Source organism: Macrotis lagotis, chromosome 2 (assembly GCF_037893015.1).
Source record: "Macrotis lagotis isolate mMagLag1 chromosome 2, bilby.v1.9.chrom.fasta, whole genome shotgun sequence".
Classification (NCBI taxonomy): domain Eukaryota; kingdom Metazoa; phylum Chordata; class Mammalia; order Peramelemorphia; family Peramelidae; genus Macrotis; species Macrotis lagotis.
In genome coordinates this window covers 211,766,887-211,782,301 of record NC_133659.1, presented here as the reverse complement: position 1 = coordinate 211,782,301, position 15,415 = coordinate 211,766,887, and the positions used below count along the sequence as shown (strand labels likewise).

The following is a 15,415-nucleotide window of genomic DNA, read 5'->3' as shown; positions in this document are numbered from 1 at the left end:
ATCTAATTGAATGATAAATCAGAAGTCAAACTATGGAAAGATGAAAAGAGTGGGAAGAAATGAAATGGACATACCCATTTTAAATGATCTTCTCAGAAGTTCAGCAACAAACAAGAGGAGTGATATAAGATGATAGCTAGTAGGGATGGAAGGATAAAATGAGTCATTTTGAAGTCAGAGGAAACAATCATGTTTATAGACTATAGGGAAGTAGGCAGCTCACAGAGAGATTTTGAATATTAGTGAAAGTGTAGGTATGATAGAGAAGGCAATCTCTTGGAGAAGACAAGATAAAATTGTATCATTTTTGCATGCAAAGAAATTTTCTTTATAAAGAAGGTCTATGACATAGTGAGCAGGATAAAAGCAGAAGTAGTGGCAGATGATATCTGGGAGATGTGACATGATGAAGACAGGAGAACCAGGTCTAAATATTTTTCAATGGTATAACAAGCTACCATTCTTACTGAGAGAATAAGGGAAGGAGGGCCTCTGGAAGACTTGAGAAAAGATGAAAACATCTGGAAAAATTTCTTTGTTAAATGTGGTAATAAAGTTTGCCTTCCAGTACTGAGAGTCTAGTTGAGATTACATTACATAGTGTGTAATGAATCCAGGAAACGCAGTTCATGATTTTCTCCAGTTTTCTAGGACAGTAGGTGCAAGACACACTGGATAATGCGATAATTCAGGACTTAACTTTGTCAAGGCACAATTAGTGGTAATCTAAGAGGGAAAAAAAATAAGATAAGGGTGACAGTGTAAAGTTAAACCTGTTCACTAAAAAGTTGGGGTGATGGAATGAAATTTGTCTCTGATTTCTGCAGATAGGAAAAGACAGAAGAAAAAGAAAAGAGAGCAAGAATGAATGACATCCCTCTGTTCCCTAGAGTCAGGAAAGGTGCTGTACAAAGACAGTCATCCCCAAATAATGACAAATGATGAAACGGTAGACTGTAAATCTTCATTGTGCCTATTACAATCTTTGAAATTCTTAACTTTGCTGATCAACTTCTCCTCTATACCCTCTTCTCTTCTGTTTATACTGTCTTTTGGTGATTTCATCAGTTCTTATGAATTTGACAATTATCTCTATTTAAGATGATCCCAAGATTTATACAGCCTTCCCTTCTTTATTTGTGGATTACTTGTTCTTTGTCAGCAATTACTTACTAGGCATATTGAAAATAAATTCTTAAGCTCAATATGTCTGAAACAGAACTCAGCTCATTATTTTTGCCCACACACCCACCACTCTTCCAAGCATCACTATTTCTTTCAATGGCATCCAGCATTTCTTCCATTCTTGTGTTTTTAATCACTCTATGATTCCTCACTTTCACTTATCCTATGTATCCAATTCATTGTTAAATTTTGTTATTCCTACCAATCATATCTCAAACCAATCCCCTTCACTCCATTCACTTAGTAATCATCTTAGTTTAATTCAATATCATTTCTCCTTTGTTAAATGAGCAAGAGATGATTAAGAGAAAGAAAAACCTTAAGTAACTTTAAGCCACAGCTCACTTAACCCAATAAGAGACTCAAAGCAATAAATGTAGGTATGGATACATATTGTAAAGTTTTGACATATAAAGCTAATGAAATTTTGATATATTCTCAGGCTAAATTATCTGACAGATCAATAAAATATATTGATAACTAAGCTTCATACTTTATAGTTTATAGAATATGAGGAAAAAATTAAAGTTAATAGAGATCCTATCTGCTATATGTATGAATATATATTAAATATATATTTGTTGTGTATATATATATATATATATATAATTACTATCACAAAGATTTGGAGTCTGGAGACCTAGATTCACATTTTACATTTGATATTTTTCAGCCAAGTGACTATAGTCAAGATAATTAATAATTCCAAGCAGTTTATTATATATAAAATTAGAATAATAATGCTTATAGTAACTTGCTTTCCTCAATTCTTTTAAGACTTGGATAGGAAAACACTAGATTCTTATAAAAAGTCCAATTGTTCAAATAGCTGAAATGCAGAATAAAACTTAATACAATAGATTTCCTCTATTAAATTTGAATTTGACAAATGAGTCTTGAATTTGCATCCATATTAGCACAGACATCACAAGACAGCAAATGAGATCAAAGTTTTATGACATTAAAACCCCACAACCATTTTTATTTCTATAAATTCTCAAATACATTCTTGAGGATTTTAATGTCTGATATTTTAAAATGATTTCCTAATTATCATGAGGCTAATATTGATCTATAATTTTTAGTTGAATACAAGTATGTTCCAATGGTATTTGAAGTATCTCTTTTTAAAACAAAATTTCTGCCACCTTGAAATGTGACCATGGAACATACCACTTTCTTTGAGTGTGCCTCCTTGTCTAGTGACAGACACATACTTACAGTTTTTCAGAATTGTCTTTGTAAGAGTTTTGGGGCATTTTCAATTCTTTTGAAATTCTTGCCATATATATGTATGTATATTATTGTGAAATTTGTTGGCATATAGTTGCACAAAATAGTTCCAAATCATCATTTTAATTTTCTCTTCATTGGTGGTGATTTCACCTTTTTAATTTTTGATATTGGTAATTTAGTTTTCTTCTTTCTTTTATTTTTGATCAGAGTAACTAAAGATTTATCTATTTTATTTTTTTTAATAAAATTAAATCAGTGTTTTTGTTCAGTGGCTTTCTTGATTTCAGTTTTATTCATTTCTCCTTTGATTTAGGAATTTCTAATTTGGAATTTAATTGGGAATTTTTAATTTGTGCTTTCCCTAGCTTTTTTAGTTGAATGCTCAATTCATAATCTCCTCATTCTCTATTTTATGCATATACAGATTTAGAGATATAAAATTCCCCTTAAAACTGCTTTGTCTGCATACCATAAATTTTGGTATGATGTCTCATTGTTATTGTCTTAGATGAAATTGTGGATTATTTCTATGTTTTGTTCTTTGATCTGCTCATTCTTTAAAATTAGGTGATTTAGTTTCCAACTAATTTTTGTTTTATATTTCCATGGCCCTTTAAGACATGTACTTGTTATTTCACCATGATCTCAAAAGGATGAATTTAATATTTCTGCCTTTATGTATTTGTGAATTTTTTATGCTCTAGTACGTGGTCAATTTTGGTAGAGGTATCATGTACTGCTGAGAAAAGGTTATATCCTTTTCTATCCCTTTTAAGTTTTCTCCAGAGGCCTATATCATAGCTAAGTTTTCTAAAATTCTTTTCACTTTCTTAACTTCCTTCTTATCTATTTGATGGTTCCAATTAACTAATTCTGAGAGATAGAAGGTGAGATTCCCCCACTATTATAGTTTTGCTGTCTTTATCTTCTTGTAATTCATTTAGCTTACCCTCTACAAATTAGGAGGCTATACCACTGGGGGAGGGGTATATATATATATATATTTAATAATGTTACTTCAATACCTATGGTGTCTTTTAAGTAGATGTAGTTCCCTTCCTTATCCCTTCTTATGAGACCTATTTTTTATTTTTGCTTTGTCTGAGATCAGGATTGCTACCCTGGATGTTTCTTTTTTGTTTTGCCTCTGCTGAAGCATAATAGATTTTGTGCCAGCCTTTTTTCCTTTATTATCTTCAAAATGTTTCTTATAAATAACATACTGTTGGATTCTGGTTTTTAATCTATTCTCCTATTTTCTTCTGTTTTATAGAAAAGTTCATCCTACTTACATTTACAGTTAAGATTACTAACTTTCTGGGAGGCTAGGTGGTGCAGAGGATAGAGCACCGGCCCTGCAATTAGGAATACCTGAGTTCAAATTTAGCCTCATTCACTTAATAATTACCTGTGTGGCCTTGGGCAAGCCACTTGACCCCATTGCCTTGCAAGAACCTGCCCAAAAAATGATTACTAATTTTCTACTTCCCTCCATGCTATCTTCCCCCATTTATACTTTTCTCTTTCCTTTCCCCTTATCTATCCTTACCAATGTTTTATGCCTCTTCTCCTTTTACTTTTCATTTTCATTTTAACTTTACCTTTACTTTTACTTTTACTTTCAATTATATCTGTCATTTTTTCCTCTTTCTTTCCCTTTCCCCGGTAAGGTAGAATAAATTTTTAAATCCATTTTTGTAATGTATGTTATTCCCTCTCCATATAAAATCTGTTGAGAGTAGAATTTACTCAATGTTCACAACCTCCCTTCTTTCCCTCTATTATAATGAATCTTTGTGCTTTTCATCCTTTAATACTTAACTCTTTCCTAGTACAATTCTTCTTTTCTTGTCTTTATTGTCTTAACTCTGTCTTGTACTCACAATCTCTCTCTTGAAATATATATACTCCTTTCATCTGTCCTGGTAGAAGTACAATTCTCAAGGGTTGATTAATTGATAAACAACATTGCCTCATAGTCACTTCATTCCTATGGCCTCTGTCCAAGTGTCCAAGAACACTTCCCTCTTCTGTCCTATTAAAAATACACTTCTCAAGAACCATAAATGACATCAAATTACAATCAATTTATATCACATCTCTTTTCAAGGACCCTCTATAGACATATAATCCTCATGAGCCAAAGAATCATGTAGAGCAAAATCACTCTATGAGCCATATATAACTTTTCACCCAAGCACACTCCCTCTAATTGTAGCTAAAGTAAAACAAAATCACTTCATGAGCCATTTATATCTAGCCCTTCTAAATACACTCTCTCTCCCTCTGTCCCTATAGTACTACAACACTCATTAGCTAAAATAGCAAGTTCATTCCCTCTCTCCCTCTATCCACAGGGTATTATAACACTTGTTAACTAATGTATTGAGGCCAAATCATTTCATGATCTATTTATATACAATCCTTTTAAGTACACTCTCTCTGTCTGACCCTATAGTACTTTAGCCCTCATTAACTAAAGTGTCACATAAAGCAAAATCACTTCATGATTTATTTATGTATAGATCCTCTAAATATAGATCCTCTATGTAAACTCCCACCCTCTGTTCCAACAGAAATGCAACACTCCTAAGCAAAATCACTTTATGATCCATTTATACCCATGCCCTCTAAATACAGTCCCTCCAAGTATATTCAGTCCTCAACTAAAAGCACTGGCTAATGGATCATCTCTTTCAGGGTCATCCTATACCCATACCCTATATCTAAGTGTATTTCTTTTAACTATTCTAAGAGAAATATGATTCTCAAGTATTGCAAATATTATCTTTCCTTGGAGGGATGTATCAAGTTTAATGTTATTGACTGGCATTTTTCCCCTTTTCCATTTACTTTTTTATGCATCTCTTGGGTCTTGTATTTGAAGAATGAATTTTTCTGTTCATCTCTGGTCTTTTTATTTGACAATTTTCAAAGTCTTCCCCTTCATAGAAAAATCCATTTATTCCCTCAAAAGAATGTTATATTTTTCAGGATATTTGATTCTTGGTGGTAATCCAAGTTCCTTTGCTCTCCACGATAACATATCCTAGGCCTTTCAAACATTTAATGTTGAAGCTGATGAAATACCGTGTAGTTCTTCTTGTGCTTTCTTGGAATTTCAACTACTCAAAAGGAGAGTGCATGTAGTATTTTGTCCTTTAGCTAAGAATTCTGAAATTTGTACAATATTCCTTGGAGTTTTTATTCTGGGATTTCTCTCTGGAGGTAATCAATGGATTCTTTTAAAGACTACTGTATATCCACTTGTATAAATTTGAGTCTAAAAACTGGGAGCTTTTTATACTGTGGTTGTAGCTTTTTATTTGCATTTCCTGCTTTGTCTGTTTGTTGCCTTTGCTCTCATTGCTTTGCTTTTGTTACCTATATATTAGATAACATTTTGCCATGTTCTGCCCAGAAATGGATCAGAAAAGATTTGTGTACAGTGCTGAATTCAAGTTCAAAGTGATCAAACTAATCCAGTTTGCAAAAGTGAATGCAAATTGTGCTGCTGAACATCAGTTTTGTCATCCTCCAACAGAAAACAATCTGAGAAGAAACATTATTGAACTTACTTGGCAGAAGAAGGCCATGAAAGGCAAATCAGTTAAATGGCCTGATTGATAGAGAGAACTGAAAAGATGGATTGAAGAGCAAAGGGCAGTTGGAATTCCTGTGTTCACAAAGATGGTTCAAGTAGGAGGCCAGAAGAATTGTTGATGAAAAGGACACAATTTGTGCTTCAGGTTCATGAAACAGAATGGACTAAGCACGAGTCCACACATCAGACTTGCCCAGGGTATGTTTGTGGTCAACTCCAGACCAGAGCACAGAAAGGATCACAGTTGGAGCTCTCCTAAAACAATGATTCATCATCAAACGCAGATTAGGACAAGCTAATGGATGAGAGTTTTGACAGTGATAATGTGGATAAATAAAACTTGAGTTCATTAATTTTATGTAATACATTTTTTTCAAATTTCAGGCCCCCAAATTAAGGTGCATCTAAAGTTGATATTTTATCTCATTATCCTAGGCTATTAGATCAGTTTTCCATGATAATTTCCTGACAGATATTTTCCAGACTCTTTTTTTTTTTAAATTAGGGCTTTTAGGTAGACCAATAATTTGTAAATTTTCTCTTATGAATCTATTTTCTAGATCATTTGTTTTGCCTAATAGATATTTTCAGGTACTTCTGTTTTTTTTTCAGCTTTTTGGTTTTGTTTGATGGAATCTTGTATAAAATAGAGCCATTAGTTTCCATTTGTCTAATTTTAATTTGTAAATTGTTTTCCTTTTCCAGTTGGTCAATTTAATTTTTTTTTAGGTTTTTGCAAGACAAATGGGGTTAAGTGGCTTGCCCAAGGCCACACAGCTAGGTAATTATTAAGTGTCTGAGACCAGATTTGAAGCCAGGTACTCCTGACTCCAAAGCCATTGCTTTATCTACTATGCCACCTAGCCACCTCGGTCAATTTTACTTTTAAAGGAGCTGATTTATTTAGTCACTTTTTCAAAGTTTTCATACATGGCTCTCATATCATTGCTCTATTTTGCTTCTTCCTCTTTTCTTTGGTTTTTAAAAATCCTTTTTGAATGAAGAAGTTATGGATTTGAGGCTAATTCATAAATTCCTTTGAGACTCCACATACCTCTTCTTAGATGGCATTTTTATCCTATCAGAATAGTAACTTTCTATGGTTAGTACTTTTTTTTTTCTCATTTTGAAAGGTGAGCCCTGCTCGTGGAGTAAAGATAGTGAAGTCTTAAGCTTTTTGAACTGAGCCTGGGATGTGGTCTCAGGCTTATGTCACTTGCCAAAGTGTTGCTTTCACAGCCCAGATGTACTCTGTGCAAAGGTCGATTTTTCCCTTTATGCTAAGACTTTGCCTGTACAGAGCTTTCTTCTCAATACAGTCCCATCTGTTGCACCAGTATTCTCAGAGCTCAGACTATGTTTTCTAGGTTTTAGTTGGGACCCTCCTTGCTGGTTTGCTGCCTCACTCACTTGTTCTGCTGTGCTGTGGCTAAGAGAATCCTGCTAGCATTCCTACTCTCTTGCCTTTGCTGGCTGTACTTTCCTTTACTCAGAAGAAACAGACTCTTCCTGAAGATTCTTCAGTAAAGTTGAAAACTTGTTTTATTCTCCTTTTGGTGGGATTTATAAATTTAAGGTCTGTGTAGAGTATTCATTTAAGGTTTTGTTGGGAAAAAATTCTGGGAGTTTCCTAACTTCATGCTGTCATCTTGGCTCTGCCTTGAAATTGTCTATCTGCATATAAATTAGCATTTTTACAAATTTACCAAACTTAGTTTTAAATCTCAGGTTAATTTTATCTTGGAGTCCTGGAACCCCTGAGATATCACAGCTGTCCAGTTGTTGGGGGCATATTCTAGGGGTATAAATAGCAAATTGCCTGAAAGAACTTAATAATATAAACCTATTATAAATGATTAAATACTATCATAGTTCAAATACACAGGTTTCTTTTAAATCTAAGATGAGATCTTTCTGAATGAATTACCCACACATGAATATATGTTTCTGTATCCCTCTACACATAGACATACATATGCATATATGTATATTTGTCTGTATACACAGAAATAAATATTCCTTTATAGGGTATATATGTGTATTATACATGCATTTATGTGTTCATAGATATGTATATGCACACACATATATTTAAATATGCATCCTTTGGGTATTCATGAAAGCATATACATATGATCTACATGTTATAAGCTTGGTTCTAAAGCCAGTACTATCTTAGTTCATATTTGATTGTGAAGAAAAATATGACACTCATGAATCATTGAATATTTAGTAATGGAGGAGATTTATTTTACCCTAATACAGCAAGGATATGTAACAAGGATATACAATGGCTCTTAGTTTTTTGGGGGAACATCTCCCTGAGCCTGTATCTAGAAAACAGTTTGTCCAGCATGAAGACTGGGACACTTTATGTTCCTAGACTAGGGAGCTTACACATATATTTTATATATGTATAAAAATCTATCTATCTATCTATCTATCTATCTATCTATCTATGTAAGTCTCTGTATATATATAATATGTATCTTTAAAAATGTATTTATCTCTATAGATATAAATAATATATATATATGAAACATCCATAATGCATATGTTTATGTGCAGTGCATCAAAATGCACACATAAGCATTTGTATACAAACACATATACATGTGTGATACAAATAGCACACACACTTACATAAGTCTGTGTTTATGTCTGTACATGTTTTCTTTCAGTTTTTGTGTCTGTGTGTGCATGTATGTAACTTCAATGCATTGATATGCACTATTGGATATTGATACACTGAAATGCATAAATTTGGCTTACAGTCTTTCCTTTGTATAGGTGCTCCTACCACATTTACAATCAATGTATCAACTTTGTTTAGCTCAAAGAACTTTATACTAGATAATGGTCCTTTCAGGGTAGTCAGAGGTATAAGCTATAACAATTTATTGCTTGCTCAATAAAAAAAATGTTTTATACTGGGTTGGCAATTCAGTACTTTTCTATATAAATATATTACATTATGTTTTTTAACAAAATTCTTTGTAATATTTAGAGGCCTTTTGACTTCTAAGGCTTGTCAATTGTTGTCTGTAAATGGGTGCTGGCAAAATGACTTTCTAAAAAGGAAACTTTGTTTTGGCAAGGCAATGGGGTTAAGTGACTTGCCCAAGGTTACACAGCCAGGTAATTATTAAATGTCTGAGGCAATATTTGCACCCAGGTACTCCTGACTCCAGTGCCAGTGCTTTATCCACTGTGCTACCTAGCTAACCCCTAAATTCTGAGACTTCAAACAAACAAACTCACTCTTTTAAAATACTGGCTATATATACATACTCCTTCATAAAAATTTGTAATATAAAATAAATATTTTCTATAGTATATATGCTTCTATTACATGAATCTATTTCTACAACATATATATGTTTAATTTTAAATTATATAATTATGCATGTTTATAAAGTATATATATTTTATTACTACATAAAATTCAAACTAAAAAGAAAATATGCTGTTATTTTATGTGTAGTGCCTCATAGTATCATCTTTCTTTGAGACATGCTTTATAATTGTTCAAATTAAATATTATATTATTAATATTCAAATACATTTATATTTTATTTTAAAGTTTACAAAACTTTACATATATTATTTTATTTTTTCCTCATAGCAACCCTGGGAAGTATGTGTTATTATATTCAAATAATCAATGGATGAAAGAAGGCTTATCACTCCTCTTAAGAAATTGTTCAATGCAAGATAAGGGGTAAGGGTTAGCTCAGGTCACCAGTTCCTATGATCTCAGCCTAGTGGTACTTAAAGCAAGTCACTGTTTGTTCCAGATATATATTTATTTCAGAGTTCACAGATAAGTGGTATGCTATAATACTTTACATCCTTTTAAACAACTATGAACCATCTTAGAAGAGAGCCTTTCTTTTAATATTGTGTCATTTTATCATGGCATAATGATATACAATTTCAGAAAAATTTTGAAGCAATAGGAAAAACATTTTTCTTGCCAGGAGAAAAAAAAAGAAAATTGAGGCATAATTTAACCCTTTCTTTTGCATCTCACATAATTTTGATATCTTGATGACCAACAGCAATAAGGAACAAAAAATACTGTTTTTATAGCTTTGGAATTTAGTACATTAAATGAATAAGTATAATTTAATCAGACAATATTTGCACATTTAAATACAATTTTCTTTTGTGTTTTACATTTTTTCTGAGAGTTCAGTATGATGAATTTCAAAGCAAACAGACTCACTGAGCATGTTAGTGAGTCAGAAATATAATTACCATGAAACAAGCAGGGCTTTGTCCCAGGGCACCAGCCAGAAATATAATTATCATGAAGCAACCGGAGCTTTGTCCCAGGGCACTAGCATTTTGGAGGTGCTCCTCTGGCCTACAATTCCTATGCTTTATGGAGGAACACATTACCTAGCTTAGACATTATTCTATGAATCATATAAGACCTTAACCTTCTAGTCTCCAGTTACCTTTGTATGACTCTCCCAGGACTTGCCTTCCCTGTTGCCTTTCCCTCACAATACCTGTCTATTCTTACTTTTCTACATTCTCCTAGAGAATGTGATAAACATTTTCTGGGGGAAAAGATTTCTCTTTTTCAGCAAAATATTTCATCTATCCCAACTATACTCTCTGTCCCTTAAATAAATTTTCCCAGGTATAAGAATTCCTAATTATTTTTTCTGCAGCCAGCTTAGTATTCAAAATATTTAAAAAACTGAATAAATAATTAATATTATTGTATAATATAAAATAATCATTTAAGGGGGAAATTAAGTCTCTTCTGTGAGCTCAAAAAAGAACCTTTTCAGAAAAGAAACTGGGGAAAGAAATTAGCAAAATCTCTCTAACCTATTGAGCTCTGGGTTACTATTTTGCCTTCTTCCCACACTGTTTTGCCTTCTGGATTGAAATTGTCATTTATATTCTAACTCCCAGGGAGGTTTTCCCTCAAAGAAAATCTTTGCTAGTTAAACTATGTGATGATTTTAGTTTCTTAAAAATTTTACTCTTTACATTCATGTTTCTTTACTGATATAGATGTTTCCAAAGAAAGTTTCCACATGCTGGAAATTTTTCTCAACATTTTCCTCTGAGAACAAAGAAGAAATGTGCAATGTAGAGGCTGATTTGCACATGAACTTCAAACCACAGTCTATATCAACTTCCTCAGAGTTCACAGAATCATATATATATATATGTGTGTGTGTGTGTGTGTGTGTGTGTGTGTGTGTGTGTCTGTGTGTGTGTGTGTGTAGTACTATTCCCTAAACCAAATTTTATATGCATCTTGACACACTTGCTAACTTCCCACACCAATACCAAATGCCAAAGAGGTTATAGACAGAAGGAAAAAGACTTATACATGCAAAATATTTTGGCATCACTTTTTGTCATATCAAGTAATGGGAGAAAAATAACTGAGAAATAGATAAAAAGTAAATATTGGAATGGAATATTATAATAATTTTTCAATCATTTTTTCAGTCACTGACTTGTGATCTCATTTGAGATTTTCCTGGAAAGGAAAATTGACCATTTCCTTCTCCAGAATACTTTACAGATGAGGAAATTGAGGCAAATAGCATAAGTGACTTGTCCTGGGTCACATAGCCCTTTGGGGTTGGATTTGAACTTGAGAAGATGAGTTTCCCTCAATACTCTATACACTTTATCATTTGGCTACTTAATTATTATACTATAAGAAAGGGTAAATAAGACAGATTCAGAGAAATCAAGGAAGAGTATTCTGAAGTGATATTATTGCTGGAGGAATGAGGTCACCAATTTGAGATTGAGTGGTTTTGAAAGTGGAAAGAATTCGCTTATAACCCTGAAGTTATAAAACTACTCATATTTTATTATATAAGCTTGCAAAGTATACAGATTAAAAGATTTTCTCCTCCTGGAGAAGCAGCAAATAGCTTGAGGACATGTTACATACCAAAAGGACCAGGCCAGGTGCCTGAGGGAAAAAGAAAATAGTCAGGACAAGTGGCTAAGTTGAATGGGGTGGGGGAAGAGACACAAATATAAGGGCTGATTTAGTTGAGCCTCATGGCATGGAGGCCCATTGGTCTTCAGTGATACTACGCCTGGAGCAGGAGGCATTACCTAAGGAGGAGAGAAATAGATCCCTAACCTTGCAAGGCAAAGGTGGGATGGAGAGAGAGAGAGAGAGAAAGTCAACTTTTCATCCTGTCAGTCTTAAATGCACTTCTTTAGAGGGTTGGACAATGATCAGGCTTGGAGAATGGTCCAGTATCTGGTTCCAGGTATTCTCCAATAGGCAAGCTATGTGCTAGCCTTACCTGTACCAACGTGGGCATGACCTCTAAGTCCAAACTGTCATTTCCTGTCATACCAGCGCAAGTTTGACACATCAATGACCAAGATCAAATCGACTGGAAAGCAGAAGCTGGAGGAAGGGGAACAAGCTGAGGCTGCTCCCATCTTGATGAATTCAAATTTAACAATGGAGTCACTTCGAAGAAAAGGGAATTCTCCAGATAGGCACAGAAAATATTTTCCTTCTACAAAATTTATTTCTAATAACAACATATCCCATGTCCATAACTCCCCACATCAATGTAAAATAGAATCAAGTGAACTGATAATGGAGATGAAGATGGAATAAAAAAGGATAGCATTTATCTGGCACTTTAAGTTTTAGCAAGAAATTTACATGAGTTATCTCATTTGATTCTCACAATAACTCTTCGAGGAAGATGCAATTATTATCTCCATTTTAGAGATAAAGAAAGTGATGCACAGAAGGGATGTTTGCCTGTGGCCTTACAATTATGACTGAGGCAAAATTAGAACTTAGATTTTCCAGATTCATAATAAAATCCTGAGCAGTTTTCACATCCCAGGGAGCATGCGAATACTTTTGTCCTTTTGAGTAGCCCTTGATTTCTTGGTTACCCCAAATTCTATCTTTAATTGGTGACCCCCAAAATCCCAATGGCAACAAAAGTGACTCTCATAAGTTTTCTCCAGAATCACATATCAAAAATATGGATTCTCTAAATCTAAGCTTTCTGTTTATTCCAATTCTCATAGTTATGCATTGCTACTGGAAAACCATAGTTTAGACTATAGGGACCTTAGTCAAGAAGGTGATGTCTCTGCTTTCTATTAAGCTGTACAGGTTTCCTTACAAGGAGAAAGCATTTTTTATATTTCAAGGCTACAGTCACTGTCTGCGATGATCTTTGAGCTCAAGGATATAAAATCTGACACTGCTTCCATTTCTTCTCCCCCTGTTTGCCAGGAAGTGATATGACCAGTTGCCAAGATCTTAGTTTTTTGGATTTTTAGCTTCAAGTCAGCTTTTACTCTCTCATCTTTCACTCTCATCAAGAGGCTTCTTAATTCCTCTACACTTTCTGTCATCAGTGTGGTATCATCTCCATATCTGAGATTGTTGATATTTCTCCCACAACCTCAATTCCAACTTTTGATGCACTCAGCCCAGAATTTCTCATGATATATTATGCATATATATTATATATATATCATATATATTATGCAAATATAAAAGGTAATAATTTAAAATATTATTATGACACCCTGGTTCATTTATTTTCCTAATAATCAGATGCCATTTTATGATAGGAAGGCATGTAATGACATGAACTCTTTTTAATGACTGTTTTTACATATGTCTTTTGGCAGTAATGGGGTCACTATTTAAAAATATTTTTAATTTATAGAATAAAACAAGCATCTTTGAAACAATAAACAATAAAAATTTGATTGCACATGAAACTGCCAATCTACTATATACAATTTCAGCTTCAGTATTTGACCTTTATGAATAACCTGAATTTAATATTTTAAGTATTGATTGATTGGATCTGCTTGCTATGCAAGTGACATCCAACATTTTGCTCCAGCAACACATATCAAAAGCAATGATTCTGTGACACTCAGCTTTCTTTATAGTCTAACTCTCACAGTTATACATTGCATTTCCTTCTGAACAACAAAATTATCATGTCAATTTCTTTTTTTCCTACCTTCCATTCCCTATTTCCCACCTAGAGTTTGCTACCATTTTACATGTGTGTGTGTACAATTATTTTAAATATATATATATATGTAAAATTGTTCTATACATACTTTGATTTGGCATTTCTATGAATACAGATAGTATCTTTCTTCATGTAATCTTTATAGTTAATTTAAGTATTTATAAGTCAAAAAAAGGTGTTCTTAAAATTGAATAACTTACTGTATACAGTGTTCTCTTAGTTTACTTATTTTTGTTCTTCATTATTTCATTTGTCTTTCCACGTTTTTCCAAAATCATTGAGCTCATTAGTAGTATTCCATCACAGTTATATACCACAACTTGTTAAGCCATTCTTTGTGACAATTCTACTCTCCCAAAAGCAGAAAGAATACTTTATGATGAAGAATATTCAAAAATGTCCCTCATTCTTTCATCATCGTGGCCTTCTTCACTTGAAGATAAAGGTCATTAAAAAAAAAACTTTTGTGGAAAATTTCACAATTTCTAAATAAATATTTTATTTGGGAAAGTTTACAGATCATTCCCCCTACCTATCTCCCTAACCCCATCTCACATCTCTACTTCTGATAGTAAGAAAATGCTTCCACATGCTGGAAATTGTTCTCATCAGTTTGCTTAGGGAACAAAGAAGAAACATGTAATTTAGTGGCTGACTTGCACAGAAACATTAACCTACAGCATGTACCGATAGTACCATCTTAGAGTTCACAGAGTAATAGATGTAAAGCTTAAAGGAACCCTAGTTAACCTTAAACAACTTTTCAACTCTACTTTCCTTCAATCCCACTCCCTGCTAGGTTGTGCTATTTTCATGAATATTTAGGCATAATGAGAACATAAAAAGTACTTGCCAACACATAGTACTAATATGAAATCATCAAATTCATATCTATTGCTTTACATAAGAAAATGTCTTACATGTCGGTTGGGGGTATGTTCTGCATTGGGAACTTCCAGTGTTAAAACTCCTCTTCAACAGTTTTAACAGAATTTAAAGAGATGCGGGAGTGGGGGGGGCACTGAAAAGTTGTTATTTGTCTATGGTCACTTAGATAATATGCTACAAAACAATATTCAAACCTGTTTCCAAAGTCAACTCCCAGTTCCTTACACTGAAGTATTTCTCTATAAAATACTGTATAAAGATAAATTTAAACTTTCAATTTCAAATTGAATTTTCAATATTCAAATTTCAATTTCAAACTTTTTTTGGTATAAATGTAGAATCTCAACCCCTTCTTTGTCTTTAAGTTATGAGTCTAGTGGATTCCAGTATTATTCCAACTTTTAAGCCTTTATAAATGTTCCATGTATATATATATATATATATATATATATATGTTAGTTCTATGTAA

The 15,415-nt window shown here is 33.1% G+C and overlaps 1 long non-coding RNA gene across 4 annotated transcripts in view; it reads right to left on the bottom strand.

Annotated features, from left to right (window-relative positions):
- LOC141514148 (uncharacterized) overlaps positions 1 to 15,029 on the bottom strand; it is a 240,844-nt gene extending 225,815 nt beyond the window's left edge. For all 4 annotated transcript variants that reach the window (XR_012475954.1, XR_012475956.1, XR_012475955.1 and 1 more), the window contains exon 1: positions 14,979 to 15,029. This is a non-coding gene — a long non-coding RNA (uncharacterized LOC141514148). The remainder of the gene's footprint in view (positions 1 to 14,978) is intronic.
- Positions 15,030 to 15,415: the final 386 nt, after the last annotated feature.